The sequence below is a fragment of the Heterodontus francisci genome, unplaced genomic scaffold, assembly GCF_036365525.1.
Source record: "Heterodontus francisci isolate sHetFra1 unplaced genomic scaffold, sHetFra1.hap1 HAP1_SCAFFOLD_57, whole genome shotgun sequence".
NCBI classification, from domain to species: domain Eukaryota; kingdom Metazoa; phylum Chordata; class Chondrichthyes; order Heterodontiformes; family Heterodontidae; genus Heterodontus; species Heterodontus francisci.
The window spans coordinates 6,676,306-6,692,040 of record NW_027142024.1 but is presented as its reverse complement, the minus strand read 5'-3'; positions in this window follow the sequence as shown (position 1 = coordinate 6,692,040).

Below are 15,735 nucleotides of genomic sequence, written 5' to 3'. Positions count from 1 at the left end.
AGAGGTACTTGAAAGAGCAAGTCATCGAGGGATATGGAACTAATGCAGGCAGGTGGGATTAGTATAGATAGGCATTATGGTCGGCATGACGCGGAGGGCCAAGGGACCTGTTTCTATGCTGTATGACTCTATGACTCGAAGATCAAATCCGTTATTAGCCTCCTTGCACTCTTTTCTGCCCCATTGTCCGGGGTGGTTTTCGGTTTTGGAACCAATGCGCCGTTTGAGATTCTGAAAGGGAAACAGACAGGGACAGAGTGGAGGGATTCTGGGTTCAGAAACTGTGCTAACTGACTATGTTTTACACTATTATCTCTGCTCTAATGTCTGAAATCTGACCCACCAGCTGTACTGTGTATTGTTTTAACTGCTCGCTATAGGAGCCAACATTTATGGTCCATCTCCAGTTGCACTTGAACCACTGCAATCCCTGTGATGATTGTTTCACAATCAGATACAAAGTCCCAGGACATTGTCACCAGATGATGACGGTATTATGCTATTTACTCGAACGTCCCAATCAATCTCTCCAATAACCATCCATGTTTGTGTTTAACAGTTTCTGATTCCATTGAGTCCCTCAATCAGATTGAATATTACACCAGTCACAGTTTGGGTGACACGGATCCTGGATCAGAAAATCCTGAAAGGAACTCCTCCAGTCTTCAGGGTGGGTACAATTTCACTTGTCACTATCACGTTTTTTAATCCATCACGCTGTCTGCTATCTAAAATTAACAACTAAATATAAAAGAACTTAATCACCTTAAAATGATGCTGCTGAAGACATGGAGCATTGCTGAGTGATTTTAGTTTTAAAAAATGGAGAAATAATTTGGATTTCTACAAAAATCATCCCGATTGCACCCAGTAGTATAATGGAATGAAATTTTCAGTTCATGATGTTTTCTGACACTGTTGGCTGGGCGGTGATGTGTGAAATGTGTGTGCATGTTGGATGGGTGATTCAATGGGATACATGTGACATTAAAACGGAGGGCAGAATTTTGTCACACAGTGACCACAGACAGGCGCGGGGGGGGGGGGGGGTGTTGGGGGAGTGAGGGAGGGGCGGGGTAAATGCCACTGGATAGCGGTGCAAAGGAAGCTCGACATCTTCACACTGTTAGGTGATATTCCCAGAGTCGGCAGAGCTGGTGGGTGGAGGCTGCACTTTAAGGCGTTGGACTCGTAACTGAGCCTATAAAACAGGAAATTTATGGCAATTTTCCAAGCTATTCACAATTTAGAAAAGGATGGGTGAGAACAACAGTTTTCAGAGACTCGCCTTCTACAAGCGGGGGAAGGTCAGAGGAAAGTCAGTTTTGGGTGTGAAAGCATTGTGGCACTGGAGGGAGGGTGAGAGATACTGTGTCGCGCTATTGGCAATCTGGAGGCTGGCCAGTCTTGGCGATCAAAACTTAGGTATTCAGGATGAGCGTCCTCTCTGACTTAGAACTTAGATACACCAAGTAAAAAGAATGGAGGCCTTGAGAAGTGAGTGCAGCAATTTACAATAGGTGTCAGCAACTCCGGTTTTGAGGCCTCCCATTGTGGAGGAGAATCAGAGATGGAGAGAGCTGCAGTCCCCGGGAGCTGGTCTGCAGCACCCAGACAGGGACAAGAATCGTGAGGCTGGAAGAGAGTGTGGATGAACAGGGTGCACAGTAGCACGCAAGCAGCTTCTGAGTGCAGAATACGCTACCCACCAGAGTGGGCTTACCATCATTGGCTCTGCTTCCTGCAAATTTCGGAGCAGCAGTGTCACTGAAGATCGTGCCTTTCCAGGGAGGCGGTTACTGATCTCTGCACTATGATTGAAGAGGATATGAATCAATGAGTAGGGGCACCCCGTCTCCAATTTCATTTTCATATTTGTGTCACTTAAGGTTGTCAGCTTGATGTGAGGCACGGCACTCACCTTGCCACACTACATTAGGGCATTGATCCTATTCCTGCACTGAAGCCTCTTGCATGGGAGCACCTCACGGCTGCTCACATCCTCCTCAATCGCCTGCCACGCCCTCCGTGCCTGTCTAGCAGGCTTCCTCGACCCCTCCCGAAGGAAAAGTGCTTCCATCCTTGCACTTGTTGCCTGGTGGAGCACTTGAAGGGGGGCATGAGGAAACCTGGGAGCCACCCTCGCTCTGGCTGCTGCCATCTGCCAAACACTCCAGTTGTCAGTCCTCCCACCAGATGTCCTACAGTGCTTCTGCCTTTCATCGATTGCGGGCTGCCTTTTAAATATAGCATGGGCCAAAGGAGACTCAACTACTGCGACATGACATGGTCCTTCCATTCGCTGACCTCTAATCTCACTACAGCTGAAGATCACAATCTACCCTGCCAGCCCGGGTCGATTGACGTCTAATAATATCATTCTAAGTATTTCGTCTTACCATTTGATATCTGTGAGTATCATTATTTCCTGTCAGGTCTGGTTCCGGGTGATTATGATGATGTTCTGACTGGAGCCATTGACACTCAGGATAGTCACTTGTTGCTGGACAGTGGTCCTGATGATCTCTTCACACTGACAAGTGCCGGCGGTGATCCCTCCACTCTCGGTCAGTTAAACTCTCACAGTCACCAGCTGTCTGTCACTGCATTGAATTTCTTTCCAATTTGTGTTACCACAGACTGTTTGATTGAAATTCATGTTGAGATTAAAGGAAATTAGATTAATCAATGCCTAAATTATTTTGGAAAAAAGATCCTGATTATATTCGGTGTGTGATATCTCTCTTATTAATACTTCCACTGGCAATCCTTAAAGTGCTCAATCTGAACATCTTGATTCAGTCTCAGCAGATCCATTTGATCTGCTGTCACCCAGCGGGCGTTGGTGAAACAACAGGGTGAATGGAGGTGGAAAACATTCAGAGGTCAACAAATTCCAGTCCCCTTTATATTATTGACACATAGATAGATGACCCGCACTGAACCCGCTTTCAGTCCAATCATTAATCCATAATCTTTCTCTCCACAGTATACAGCTCTCAGACCCGCACTGAACCCGCTTTCAGTCCAATCATTAATCCATAATCTTTCTCTCCACAGTGTACAGCTCTCAGACCCGCACTGAACCCGCTTTCAGGTCAATCATTAATCCATAATTATTTTTTGCTCCACAGTGTACAGCTCTCAGACCCGCACTGAACCTGCTTTCAGGCCAATCATTAATCCATAATCTTTCTCTCCACAGTATACAGCTCTCAGACCCGCACTGAACCCGCTTTCAGGCCAATCATTAATCCATAATCTTTCTCTCCACAGTATACAGCTCTCAGACCCGCACTGAACCCTCTTTCAGTCCAATCATTAACCCATAATCTTTCTCTCCACAGTATACAGCTCTCAGACCCGCACTGAACCCGCTTTCAGTCCAATCATTAACCCATAATCTTTCTCTCCACAGTATACAGCTCTCAGACCAGCACTGAACCCGCTTTCAGGCCAATCATTAATGCATAATCTTTCTCTCCACAGTATACAGCTCTCAGACCCGCACTGAACCCGATTTCAGTCCAATCATTAATGCATAATCTTTCTCTCCACAGTATACAGCTCTCAAACCCGCACTGAACCCGCTTTCTGTCCAATCATTAATCCATAATCTTTCTCTCCACAGGATATCGCTCTCAGACCCGCACAGAACCCGCTTTCAGTCCAATCATTAATGCATAATCTTTCTCTCCACAGTATACAGCTCTCAGACCAGCACTGAACCCGCTTTCAGGTCAATCATTAATGCATAATCTTTCTCTCCACAGTATACAGCTCTCAAACCCACACTGAACCCGCTTTCTGTCCAATCATTAATCCACAATCTTTCTCTCCACAGTACACAGCTCTCAAACCCGCACTGAACCCGCTTTCTGTCCAATCATAAATGCATAATCTTTCTCTCCACAGTATACAGCTCTCAGATCCGCACTGAACCCGCTTTCAGTCCAATCATTAACCCATAATCTTTCTCTCCACAGTATATAGCTCTCAGACCCGCACTAAACCCGCTTTCAGTCCAATCATTAACCCATAATCTTTCTCTCCACAGTATATAGCTCTCAAACCCGCACTGAACCAGCTTTCAGTCCAATCATTAACCCATAATCTTTCTCTCCACAGTATACAGCTCTCAGACCCACACTGAACCCGCTTTCAGTCCAATCATTGGTGCATAATCTTTCTCTCCACAGAATACAGCTCTCAGACCCACACTGAACCCGCTTTCTGTCCAATCATTAATCCATAATCTTTCTCTCCACAGAATACAGCTCTCAGACCCACACTGAACCCGCTTTCTGTCCAATCATTAATCCATAATCTTTCTCTCCACAGTATACAGCTCTCAGACCCACACTGAACCCGCTTTCTGTCCAATCATTAATCCATAATCTTTCTCTCCACAGTATACAGCTCTCAGACCAGCACTGATCCCGCTTTCAGTCCAATCATTAATCCATAATCTTTCTCTCCACAGAATACAGCTCTCAGACCCACACTGAACCCGCTTTCTGTCCAATCATTAATCCATAATCTTTCTCTCCACAGAATACAGCTCTCAGACCCACACTGAACCCGCTTTCTGTCCAATCATTAATCCATAATCTTTCTCTCCACAGTATACAGCTCTCAGACCCGCACTGAACCCGCTTTCTGTCCAATCATTAACCCATAATCTTTCTCTCCACAGTATACAGCTCTCAGACCCGCACTGAACCCGCTTTCAGTCCAATCATTAACCCGTAATCTTTCTCTCTACAGTATATAGCTCTCAGACCCACACTGAACCCGCTTTCAGTCCAATCATTAACCCATAATCTTTCTCTCTACAGTATATAGCTCTCAGATCCGCACTGAACCCGCTTTCAGTCCAATCATTAACCCATAATCTTTCTCTCGACAGTTTACAGCTCTCAGACCCGCACTGATCTGGCTTTGCTGCTTCACTCTATTCCTGAAAACAATGATGATGCTAATTGTGAAGCGTTTGCACCAGCAGACATTCCATCAACGATGGGCAGTGACTGTGTAATTCTGCAACTTACATCTCCATCAACCCGGTAAGAGCAATGCTTTATTATTTGTTCCATATTTTCATGTTTTATTTAGAGATACAGCGCTGAAACAGGCCCTTCTGCCCACCGAGTCTGTGCTGACCATCAACCACACATTTATACTAATCCTGCACTAATTCCATATTCCTACCACATCCCTACCTGTTCCTACATTTCCCTGCCACCTGCCTATACCAGGGGCAATATGTAATGGCCAATGTGCCTGTCAACCTGCGAGTCTTTGGCATGTGGGAGGAAACTGGAGCACCCGGAGGAAACCCACACAGACAAAGGGAGAACTTACAATCTCCACACAGGCAGTACCCAAAATTAAACCCAGGTCGCTGGAGCTGTGAGGCTGCGGTGCTAACCACTGCGCCACAGTGCCACCCTAACACTGACACTGACACTGTGTCAGCACAGTGCTGACACTGTGCAGTCCCGGCTGTTTCCGATATTAATATGATAATTAATGGTGTTTTCAACGGTCAGTGATGCCAAAGTATCAGCGAGAACATTTTCTGTACTTACTAAAGAAATAGGAGGTTTATTGAAGCAGAAATATTCTGAGGAGATCTTATACTGTACTGATGTATTTGTTTGATGGCTAACATTGCTGTAACCCTCTCACGTCGTTTATCTTATCCTTTCAGGTAAACACCAGCCTTAAATCCTGTATATGATGTCTGGAGGTGGGGCACAGACTGGTGGAAAATATTCTGTGTTAAATTTGAGAGAATGGCATGAACTTCCCCAACAGTGTGAACATGATGAATGTGCTCTGCTTTACCATATAAACATCACTTTATTTTAATGAACCATCACTTTACTTTGTGATGAAATAACTAGATTTGGCTTTTCTCTATATTTTGCCTGAATGTGCGTGTTTTCTGTTTAATTAAAATACCAAAAAAAATTGATTACGGATCATTTCTCTGTCTTTACAAATACTGAGATATATTACTCTGCATGTAATTACCAACACTGTCACAGAGATTAAAACCATTGCTCAATAATAAAAAGTTTGTACAAAGTTCGTTTTGTAACCGCTTAACTTTTCCACATCCTATTAAAGAAAGTTTAGAAGACGTCAGGCAATCAATAAACGGTCTGTCTCTTTAATCTGCATTTCTTGTAACTGCTTCCTCCACCGCCATCTACTCAATGTGGACAAATTACTGCAGTTTATAATGTAAGTGCTGATGTACAATGGAAATAAATTTAAATAATAATAATAAAACATGTATTCAATCTTTTAGTTGGAATTTGTGACTTTATCAATATTAATGCCGATATTAATGTTCAAGCATTAAATGCGCACCAATTCCTAGATACAATATATTGTTTCACTGCGCTACACTGTCCAGAGTATGTCGGAAAAACAGGAGAATCTGATCAGAAATTAATGTGTTTTTGCACTTTAATTCTAAATATTTCATTTATTCATCAGCAGAGCGCAATTGTTAATCAGTCGGGAGAATGACGACACCATGCATTATTTTCCCACAGATTGTGACTTTTATTCCATTGCTGCACCTACTGAAACACCAGTATACACCAGCAGAGGGCGACCATTATCAGAATTAAAAACAGATCATACTCGAAACACTGAGCAGGTCAGGAATCAACTGTGGAGACAGAAACAGAACTAGCTTTGCATCTTAATGCCATTTCTTCAGAATTATATAATGGTAGAGATTAACTACTTTTAGTAAATGGCGAGCCAGGGAAAGGGGCATTCAAAGAGCAAAATAGTTAAGGTTTGTGTTGAGATGGAAGCAGGAGTGATTAAACGAATCCCTCCACCTTTACTGTCTCTGATCTATGTCCCTTTGATCTGCAACACTTCATTCTCTCAAATCTGACATTGTCATTAAACCTGCTGACAATGGAGTCGTTGTTGTTGTTATTTGCTGAAAATAACCTTGGGGAGCCTAAAGTCTAAATCTCTGACATATCTTCGGAGTTCCTCCTGGACCATAACCACACCAGTGAACATCAAGTCATCCTTTCCCATACTATCATTGTACATGGAGACCGGACCTACGTGAGAAGGGCAGCGGCGGTGGGAGATAAAAAGCGGAGGCAGAGACCCCCTTCTACCTCTCTCCAACTGTCAGAGCCGAGCTGTGGCATCTCAGGAAAACAGTTAGGTGATTGCTGGGTATCTCGTCCGTGTCTCTGTTGATTAGCCAAGTGGTTTAAATCAAAAGACGTTATTACAGATGAAGAGTACATTTAAGAAATTCACTTTAAAAATATTTAACATCCAAATTAATTAATTAAATAGAATACAAATGGCTGGGCAGGCAATGTGCTGCTGTTGCAGCTGTACTATGTGGGAACTAGTGGAAGCTGGTGCGATCCACGGTGACAACATCTGCAGCAAGTGTTAGCTGCTCGAGGTACTTCCGACTCTGATTTGATGAGCTGGAGTCCGAGCTGCGGACAGTGCGACACATCAGGGAGGGGCAGAGTTACCTGGACACAGTATTTCAGGAGACAGTCACACCCTTAGATTAATTAAATCAAACTTGGATCATGGTCAGGGACACGAGGGTGTGACTGCGATTGAGGAAGGGATGGTGATCCCGAATTTAGCTTTGGAGGAGACTCAGCCAGTCCCCTGAGTCAATAGGTATGAGGTTCTTGCTCCCGGTGTGGACGAGGGCACAGGCCGCAGGGAGAATGAATGAGCTGAGCACATCACAGTGGTGCAGAGTGCCATTCAAGTGAGGGGTGAGAAAAGACATATAGCAGTAATAGGGGATAGCATTGTTAGGGGAATAGATACGGTTCTCTGCAGCTCAAACAATGAGTCCCGAAGGCTGTGTTGCCTACCTTGTTCCAATATTAAGGACATCTCTTCTGGGCGAGAGAGGAATTTGGAGTGCGAGGTTAAGGATCCAGTTGTTGTAATCCAGGCAGGTACCGACGACATAGGTAGGACTGGGAAACAGGTTCTGCTGAGGGACTATGTGCAGCTCGGGGCTAAATTAAAAAGTAGAACCACAAAGGTAATAATCTCTGGATTACTTCCTGAGCCACGTGCACATTGGTGTAAGGTTAAGAAGATTAGAGAGGTAGACACGTGGCTCTAAGATTGCTGTGGGAGAAATGGGTTCCATTTCCATCACCAGTACTGGGAAAGGTGAGAGCCGTTCCAATAGGATGGGCTTAATTTGAACAAAGTTGGGACCAGTGGCTTGGCGAATCGTATAACTCGGATTGTAGATCGGACTTTAAAATTATTAGTTGGGGCGGGTGGGGTGGTGGTGGTAGGGTTAAATTGAAAGGAAGTTTTTAAAAATCAAGAAAGAAACGAGAGAGCTGAGGCACAGGGTCATGAGGAGGCGAACAAAGTGTGATGGGAAGGGGCAGAAAATATAATCTGAAGCGTACAGCAGAAATTAGAGCCAGAGTGAGTAGTAATGTTAAAATGTCAACGCTTTAGGCTTTTTAGCTGAATGCAAACAGCATTTATATAAAGATAGATGATTTGATGGCACATACAAAAATAAATGAATATGACCTGATAGCTATTATAGAGATGTGGTTGGCGGGTGACCAAGACTAGGAACTCAATACTCACGGGTATTTGACGTCCTGGAAAAATCGTCAAAAAGGAAAAGGAGGTGGGGTAACTTTGTTAAAAAAAGAATCTATCAATACAGTGATGTTCAGAGATACAGATGCAATGCATCATGATGTGGAATTACTTCGGGTGGAAATAAGGAACAGCAAGGGAAAGAAGTCACGCGTGGTGTTGGTCTATAGGCCGCTGAAGAGATACCTCACTGTCGGACAAATTTTAAATCAGGACGTAATGGAGACGTGTAAGAAGGGTGCTACAATCGTCATGGGTGATTTTAATCTGCATATTGATTGGACAAATCAAATTGGCAGAGGTAAGATGGAGGACTAATTTATAGAGTGCATCAGGAATTGCTACTGAGTGCAATACGTTGCCGAACGTACCTGGAAACAGGCTATTTTAAATCAATTCATATGTAACGAGGTAGGATTAATAAGAGATATCGTAGTTAAGGATCATCCGGGGGTAACGATCACAACAGGGAAGAATTTCAAGTTCAGTTTGAGGGCGAGCAACTCGGGTTTCAAACTAGTGACCTCAATTTAAACAGAGGCGATTATGGAAGTATGAGGAAAGAGTTGTCTGAAGCGAGCTGGAACAAAATAGACTGAGGGGAAGGTCAGTAGATGAGCATTGGCAGACATTTAAGCAGATATTTCATAACGCTCAGCAAAAAAACAATTATCCCGGTCAAAATGAAGGAATTGACGAGAAGGATGAACGGCCCGTGGTCAACAAAGGTGGTCAAGGAGAGTATTCAATCAAAAGCAAAGGCATACAAAGCGGCAAAAAGTAATGATAGGCCAGAGGATTTGGAATATTTTAGGAACAAGCAATGGATGACTAAGACGCTGATAAAGAGACAGAAAATCGATTATGGAAACAAATTGGCAGGAATTATAAACATAAACAGCAAGAGCTTCCATGGGTACGTTAAGAGAAAGAGAGTAGCTGTAGTGTGTGTGAAACCCTTGGAGGATGCGACTGGAGAGTTGATAACAGAGAACAGGGAAATGGCAGATAATTTAAACCAATATTTGTTTACGTTTTTGAATAACTTGAAGATAGACAAGTCTCCCGGGCCTGACGGGGTATATCCAAGGATGTTATGGGAAGCAAGGGATGAAATTGCAGAGCCGCTGGCAATGATCTTTTCATCTTCTCTGCTGACGGGGGTGGTACCAGGTGATTGGAGGGTGGCAAATGTTGTGCCCCTGTTCAAGAAAGGGAATAGGAACAACCCTGGGAATTACAGGCCAGTTAGTCTTACTTCGGTGGTAGGCAAGTTGATGGAAAAGGTGCTGAGGGATAGGATTTCTGAGCATCTGGAAAGACACTGCTTGATTCGGGACAGTCAGCACGGTTTTGTGAGGGGTAGGTCTTGCCTCACAAGCCTGATTGAATTCTTTGAGCAGGTGACCAAGCAAGTGGATGAGGGTAAACCAGTGGATGTGGTGTACATGGATTTTAGTAAGGCATTTGATAAGGTCCCCCATGGTAGACTTATGGAGAAAGTCAGGAGGCATGGGATAGTGGGGAATGTGGCCAGTTGGATTAAGAATTGGCTAACTGATAGAAGGCAGAGAGTGGTCTTAGATGGTAAATACTCAGCCTGGAGCCCAGTTACCAGTGGCGTGCCGCAGGGATCAGTTCTGGGTCCTCTCCTGTTTGTGATTTTTATTAACGACTTGGATGAGGAAGTCGAAGGGTGGGTCAGTAAATTTGCAGATGATACAAAGGTTGGTGGAGTTGTGGATACCGAGGAGGGCTATTGTCGTCTGCAGGGGGACTTGGATAGGTTGCAGTGCTGGGCTGAAAAGTGGCAGATGGAGTTTAACCCTGAAAAGTGTGAGGTCGTCCATTTTGGAAGGACAAACATGAATGCAAAATACTGGGTTAACGGTAGGGTTCTTGGGCATGTGGAGGAGCAGAGAGACCTTGGGGTCTATGTGCATAGATCATTGAAAGTTGCAACTCAAGTGGATAGGGCTGTGAAGAAGGCATATGGGGTGTTAGCGTTCATTAGCAGAGGGATTGAATTTAAGAGCTGTGAGGTGATGATGCAGCTGTACAGGACCTTGGTAAGGCCTCATTTGGAGTACTGTGTGCAGTTCTGGTCGCCTCATTTTAGGAAGGATGTGGAAGCCTTGGAGAGGGTGCAGAGGAGATTTACCAGGATGTTGCCTGGAATGGAGAATAAGTCTTACGAGGAAAGGCTGAACATTCTAGGCCTCTTCTCATTAGAAAGGAGAAGGATGAGGGGTGACATGATAGAGGTTTATAAGATGATCAGGGGAATAGATAGGGTAGACAGTCAGAAACTTTTTCCCCGGGTGGAGCAAAGCGTTACAAGGGGTCATAAATTTAAGGTGAAGGGTGGGAGATATAAGGGGGATGTCAGGGGAAGGTTCTTTACCCAGAGAGTGGTCGAGGCATGGAATGCCTTGCCCGGGGAAGTTGTTGAGTCAGAAACTTTAGGGACTTTCAAAAGGCTTTTGGATAGGTATATGGATAAAGGAGAATGATGGGGTATAGATTAAATTGTCCTTGACAGAGGACAAAGGATCGGCACAACATTGTGGGCCGAAGGGCCTGTTCTGTGCTGTATGTTCTATGTTCTATGTTCTATGTTCTATTTGGCATCAGTCATCACGTTGGAGGACACTATAAGCAACCCACAGATATCGGATATGCAAGGAGATAATGGGAATAAAGAAGGACCCATAGATGGAGAATAGCAGAAAAACAATACTTTTACTCTTCAGTGTACCCGACAGTTTTATATTGTTTTGGATCACACTGGTTGTGCTTATCATTTAAAGCCGAATTGCAGATATTCAATATTTTTCCTCCAACACTGACCCTCACTTTATCACAGTGGCGCAGTGGTTCGCACCGCAGCCTCACAGCTCCAGCGACCCGGGTTCAATTCTGGGCACTGCCTGTGTGGAGTTTGCAAGTTCTCCCTGTGTCTGCGTGTGTCTCCTCCGGGTGCTCCTGTTTCCACTTTCAGACAAAAAAACCTGCAGGTTGATAGGTAAATTGGCCATTCTAAATTGCCCCTAGTATAGGTAGGTGGTCGGGGAATATAGGGACAGGTGAGGATGTGTTCGGAACATGGGATTAGTGTAGGATTAGTATAAATGGGTGGTTAATGGTCGGCACACACTCGGTGGGCAGAAGGGCCTGCTTCAGTGCTGCATCTCCAAATGTAAATCCAAATCAAATCAAATATCAAAGATGCTGCGGATTCTCAGTTCCTGCACCAACACATGTATTTCCGCTGTGATCCAGACTAAATTTAGACAGGAGCTGAAGAACGTAGTGAAATACTCTCTCAATCTCATTGTTAAATTAGTGAAATCATAGAAAGAACTGTAGGTTTTGAAGACTGGAACTAAATCCTATTTCATATTCCATCCCCTACACTCCACACATGACCAAAAGTATGTTTTATATTCACAGCACTGATCCCTGAAATGATTTAAATGTGGTTCTGAGATTATATTTTATTGATAAACTGACCTGTTGAGGTGGGACTTCACACAAAGGCGTCACTGAAAATCTCAGCTGTATTCAACTAAACCCAGCCCGGACTCAGAGCAAAATGGACATAGCGACAAATCACAGTTATTGTGAGATGATGAAAAGAACAGAAAGTGCAATGTGACAGGGTCACCAACAGATGGAGATGGTGAGAATGGAGTAGTAACTGCAGTGAGGCAGGTGCTCCTGCAGACGGAGATGGTGAGAAGGACAGTAAGTGCAGTGAGACAGGGCCACCAGCAGATGAAGATGCTAAGCATTTGCTGACAGAAAATTCTGTGTGACTGGGTATGGAAGTTTCCACTAAATTGAGGTATTTACTTTTTGTAAACCTGAGATGCTCAATTAAAGAATTGCAATACAATTTGCGTTAAATGGCTATTTTCCCAATATCTGAACACTTGTAACATTGAACTGGCTGATGTTTGGAAAATTATTTTGAGTGATTAAAGATAATGTATAAATAAAGCAACAGCATTAAATAAAACACATGCAATCATTCACACATAAAAACTCTCTAAATAAGTTGTGTTTAGTTCTGCATCACTAAAGTTATGGCATCGGTCTCTCTCACCTATCTTTCTATGCTGGTATCTGTTCTCCTACAACTAAGAGTAATTGAAGTTTTGATCCTGTTCTCTTCTGAAAATTAATATTGAATCTGCTTTCAGAAGCCCATCAGACAGTGAATTCCAGAACATAACAACTCCGTGCCGATTAGTTTCACCCCTCAGTTATGTAAACAGTTTTTCCTCATCTCTCCAAACAGAGGGAGACATTTTAAATGCAGTTGATTTCTCCAGGACAGCAGCTGCGGAGGAGCTGGAACCTCCTGAATTTGGACAAGCGATGAACAAAAATCCCTCTGAATCCCCAAGGAGAGCAGAGGAAAGAAACAGTCAGGAAGCAAATGGAAACAAGTGACACTTTATTGCAGCAGCAAAAACTCCTTGTCAGAATGTGGAGGTAGTTATCGCTGAGCTTTATATAAACTGGAGGAGAAAAGTGGAAGATCTTTAATACAATTTGTGTTAAATGTCCATTTTCCAGCTTGGTAAACCCTTGTAACATTAAAGTTGTAGATGATCAGGAAGTTTTTCCATTCGAATGATTACAGGCGAATGCATAAATTCAGAGAACCGATAAGCAAGTCCAGAGCGGCGTCGGCGAGAGCAGCAACAGGCGAGAGGAGTGGAATATAAAATGAAACAGCGGCTCTGTTCTGTGGACCGGCTTGACCGACAAAATCGAAGTGTGACGCCACAGGAGAGCTGGCAAGTGACTGTTAGGTATTTCCTCCGTGTCTCTTTTTTGCTTTAAATTATTATACGTTGAGTTTTCACTTATATAATATTTTTTTTAGAATACTGTGATCCAAATTAATTAATTAAATAGAATAGAGAATGGCTGGGAAGATGACATGTTGCAGCTATAGTATGTGGGATTTGGTGGAAGCTCGTGCGATCCAAGGTGATCACATCTGCATCAAGTGTTGGCTGCTCGAGGACTTTCGGCTCATAGCGGATGAGCTGGAGTCCGAGCAGCGGACGCTGCGACAGATAAGAGATGGGGAGAGTTACCTGGACACTGTTTCTCAGGAGACAGTCACACCAATTAGATTAATTACATTAAAATTGGACGGTCGTCAGAGACAGGAGTGCGAGACTGCGAGTGAGGCAGGTATGGGGATCCAGAATTTAGCTTTGGAGGAACCTCAGCCAGTTTTTTTTTATTCATTCATGCGATGTGGGCGGCGCTGGCCAGACCAGCATTCATTGCCCATCCCTAATTGCCCTTGAGAAGGTGGTTGTGAGCTGCCTTCTTGAACCACTGCAGTCCATTTGGGGTAGGTATACCCATACTGCTGTTAGGAAGGGAGTTCCATGATCTTGACCCAGCGACAGTGAAGGAACGGCGATATAGTTCCAAGTCAGGATGGTGTGTGACTTGGAGGGGAACTTGCAGGTGGTGGTGTTCCCATGCATTTGCTGACCTTGTCCTTCTAGTTGGTAGAGGTCGCGGGTTTGAGATGTGCTGTCGAAGGAGCCTTGGTGCATTGCTGCAGTGCATTTTGTAGATGGTACACACGGCTGCCACTGTGCGTCCATGGTGGAGGGAGCGAATGTTTGTGGATGGGGTGCCAATCAAACGGGTTGCTTTGGCCTGGATGGTGTCGAGCTTCGTGACTGTTGTTGGAGCTGCACCCATCCAGGCAAGTCACACTCCTGACTTGTGCCTTGTAAATGGTGGACAGGCTTTGGGGAGTCAGGATGTGAGTTACTCGCCTGATGATTCCAAGTCTCTGACCTGCTCATATAGCCACGGTATTTATATGGCGACACCAGTTCAGTTCTGGTCAGTGGTAGCCCCTAGGATGTTTATAGCGGGGGATTCAGCGATGGCAATGCCATTGAATGTCAAGGGGAGATGGATAGGTTCTCTCTTGTTGGAGATGGTCATTGCCTGGCACTTGTGTGGCGCGATTGTTGCTTGCTACTTATCAGTCCAAGCCTGGATATTGTCCAGGTATTGCTGCATTTCTACACGGACTGCTTCAGTATCTGAGGAGTCACGAATGGTGCTGAACATTGTGCAATCATTAGCGAACATCCCCACTTCTGACCTTGTGATTGAAGGAAGGTCATTGATGAAGAAGCTGAAGATGATTGGGCCCAGGACGCTACCCTGAGGAACTCTGCAGTGATGTCCTGGAGCTGAGATGATAGACCTCCAAAAACCACAACCATCTTCCTTTGCGCTAGCTATGACTCCACCAGCGGAGAGTTTTCCCCATGATTCCTCAGTTTTCCTAGGGCTCCTTGATGCCATGCTCGGTCATGTGCTGCCTTGATGTCAAGGGCAGTCACTCCTACCTCACCTCTTGAGTTCAGCTCTTTTTTCCATGTTTGAACAAAGGCTGTAATGAGGCTAGCAACTTCGTGGCCTTGGCGGAACCCAAACTGAGCGTCACTGAGCAGGTTATTGCTAATCAAGTGCCGCTTGATGGCACTGTTGATGACACCTTCCATCACTTTACTGATGATTGAGAGTGAACCGATGTGGCAGTAATCGGCCGGCTTGGACTTTTCATGCTTTTTGTGTACAGGACATACCTGGACAATTTTCCACATTGCAGGGTAGATGCCTGTCTTGCAGCTATACTGGAAAAGCTTGGCAAGGGGCACGGCACGTTCTGGAGCACAGGTCTTCAATCGTATTGCCGGTATATCGTCAGGGCCCATAGCTTTTGCAGTATCCAGTGCCTTCAGTCGTTTCTTAATATCACGCGGAGTGAATCGAATTGGCTGAAGTATGGAATCTGTGATGTTGGGGAGTTCAGGAGGAGGCCGAGATGGATCATCCACTCGGCACTTCTGGCTGAAGATTGTTGCAAATGCTTCAGCTTTATCTTTCGCACTGATGTGCTGGGCTCCCCCACCATTGATGATGGGGACATTTGTGGAGCCACCACCTCCATTTAGTTGTTTAATTGTCCACTAGCATTCACGGCTGGATGTGGCAGGACTGCAGATC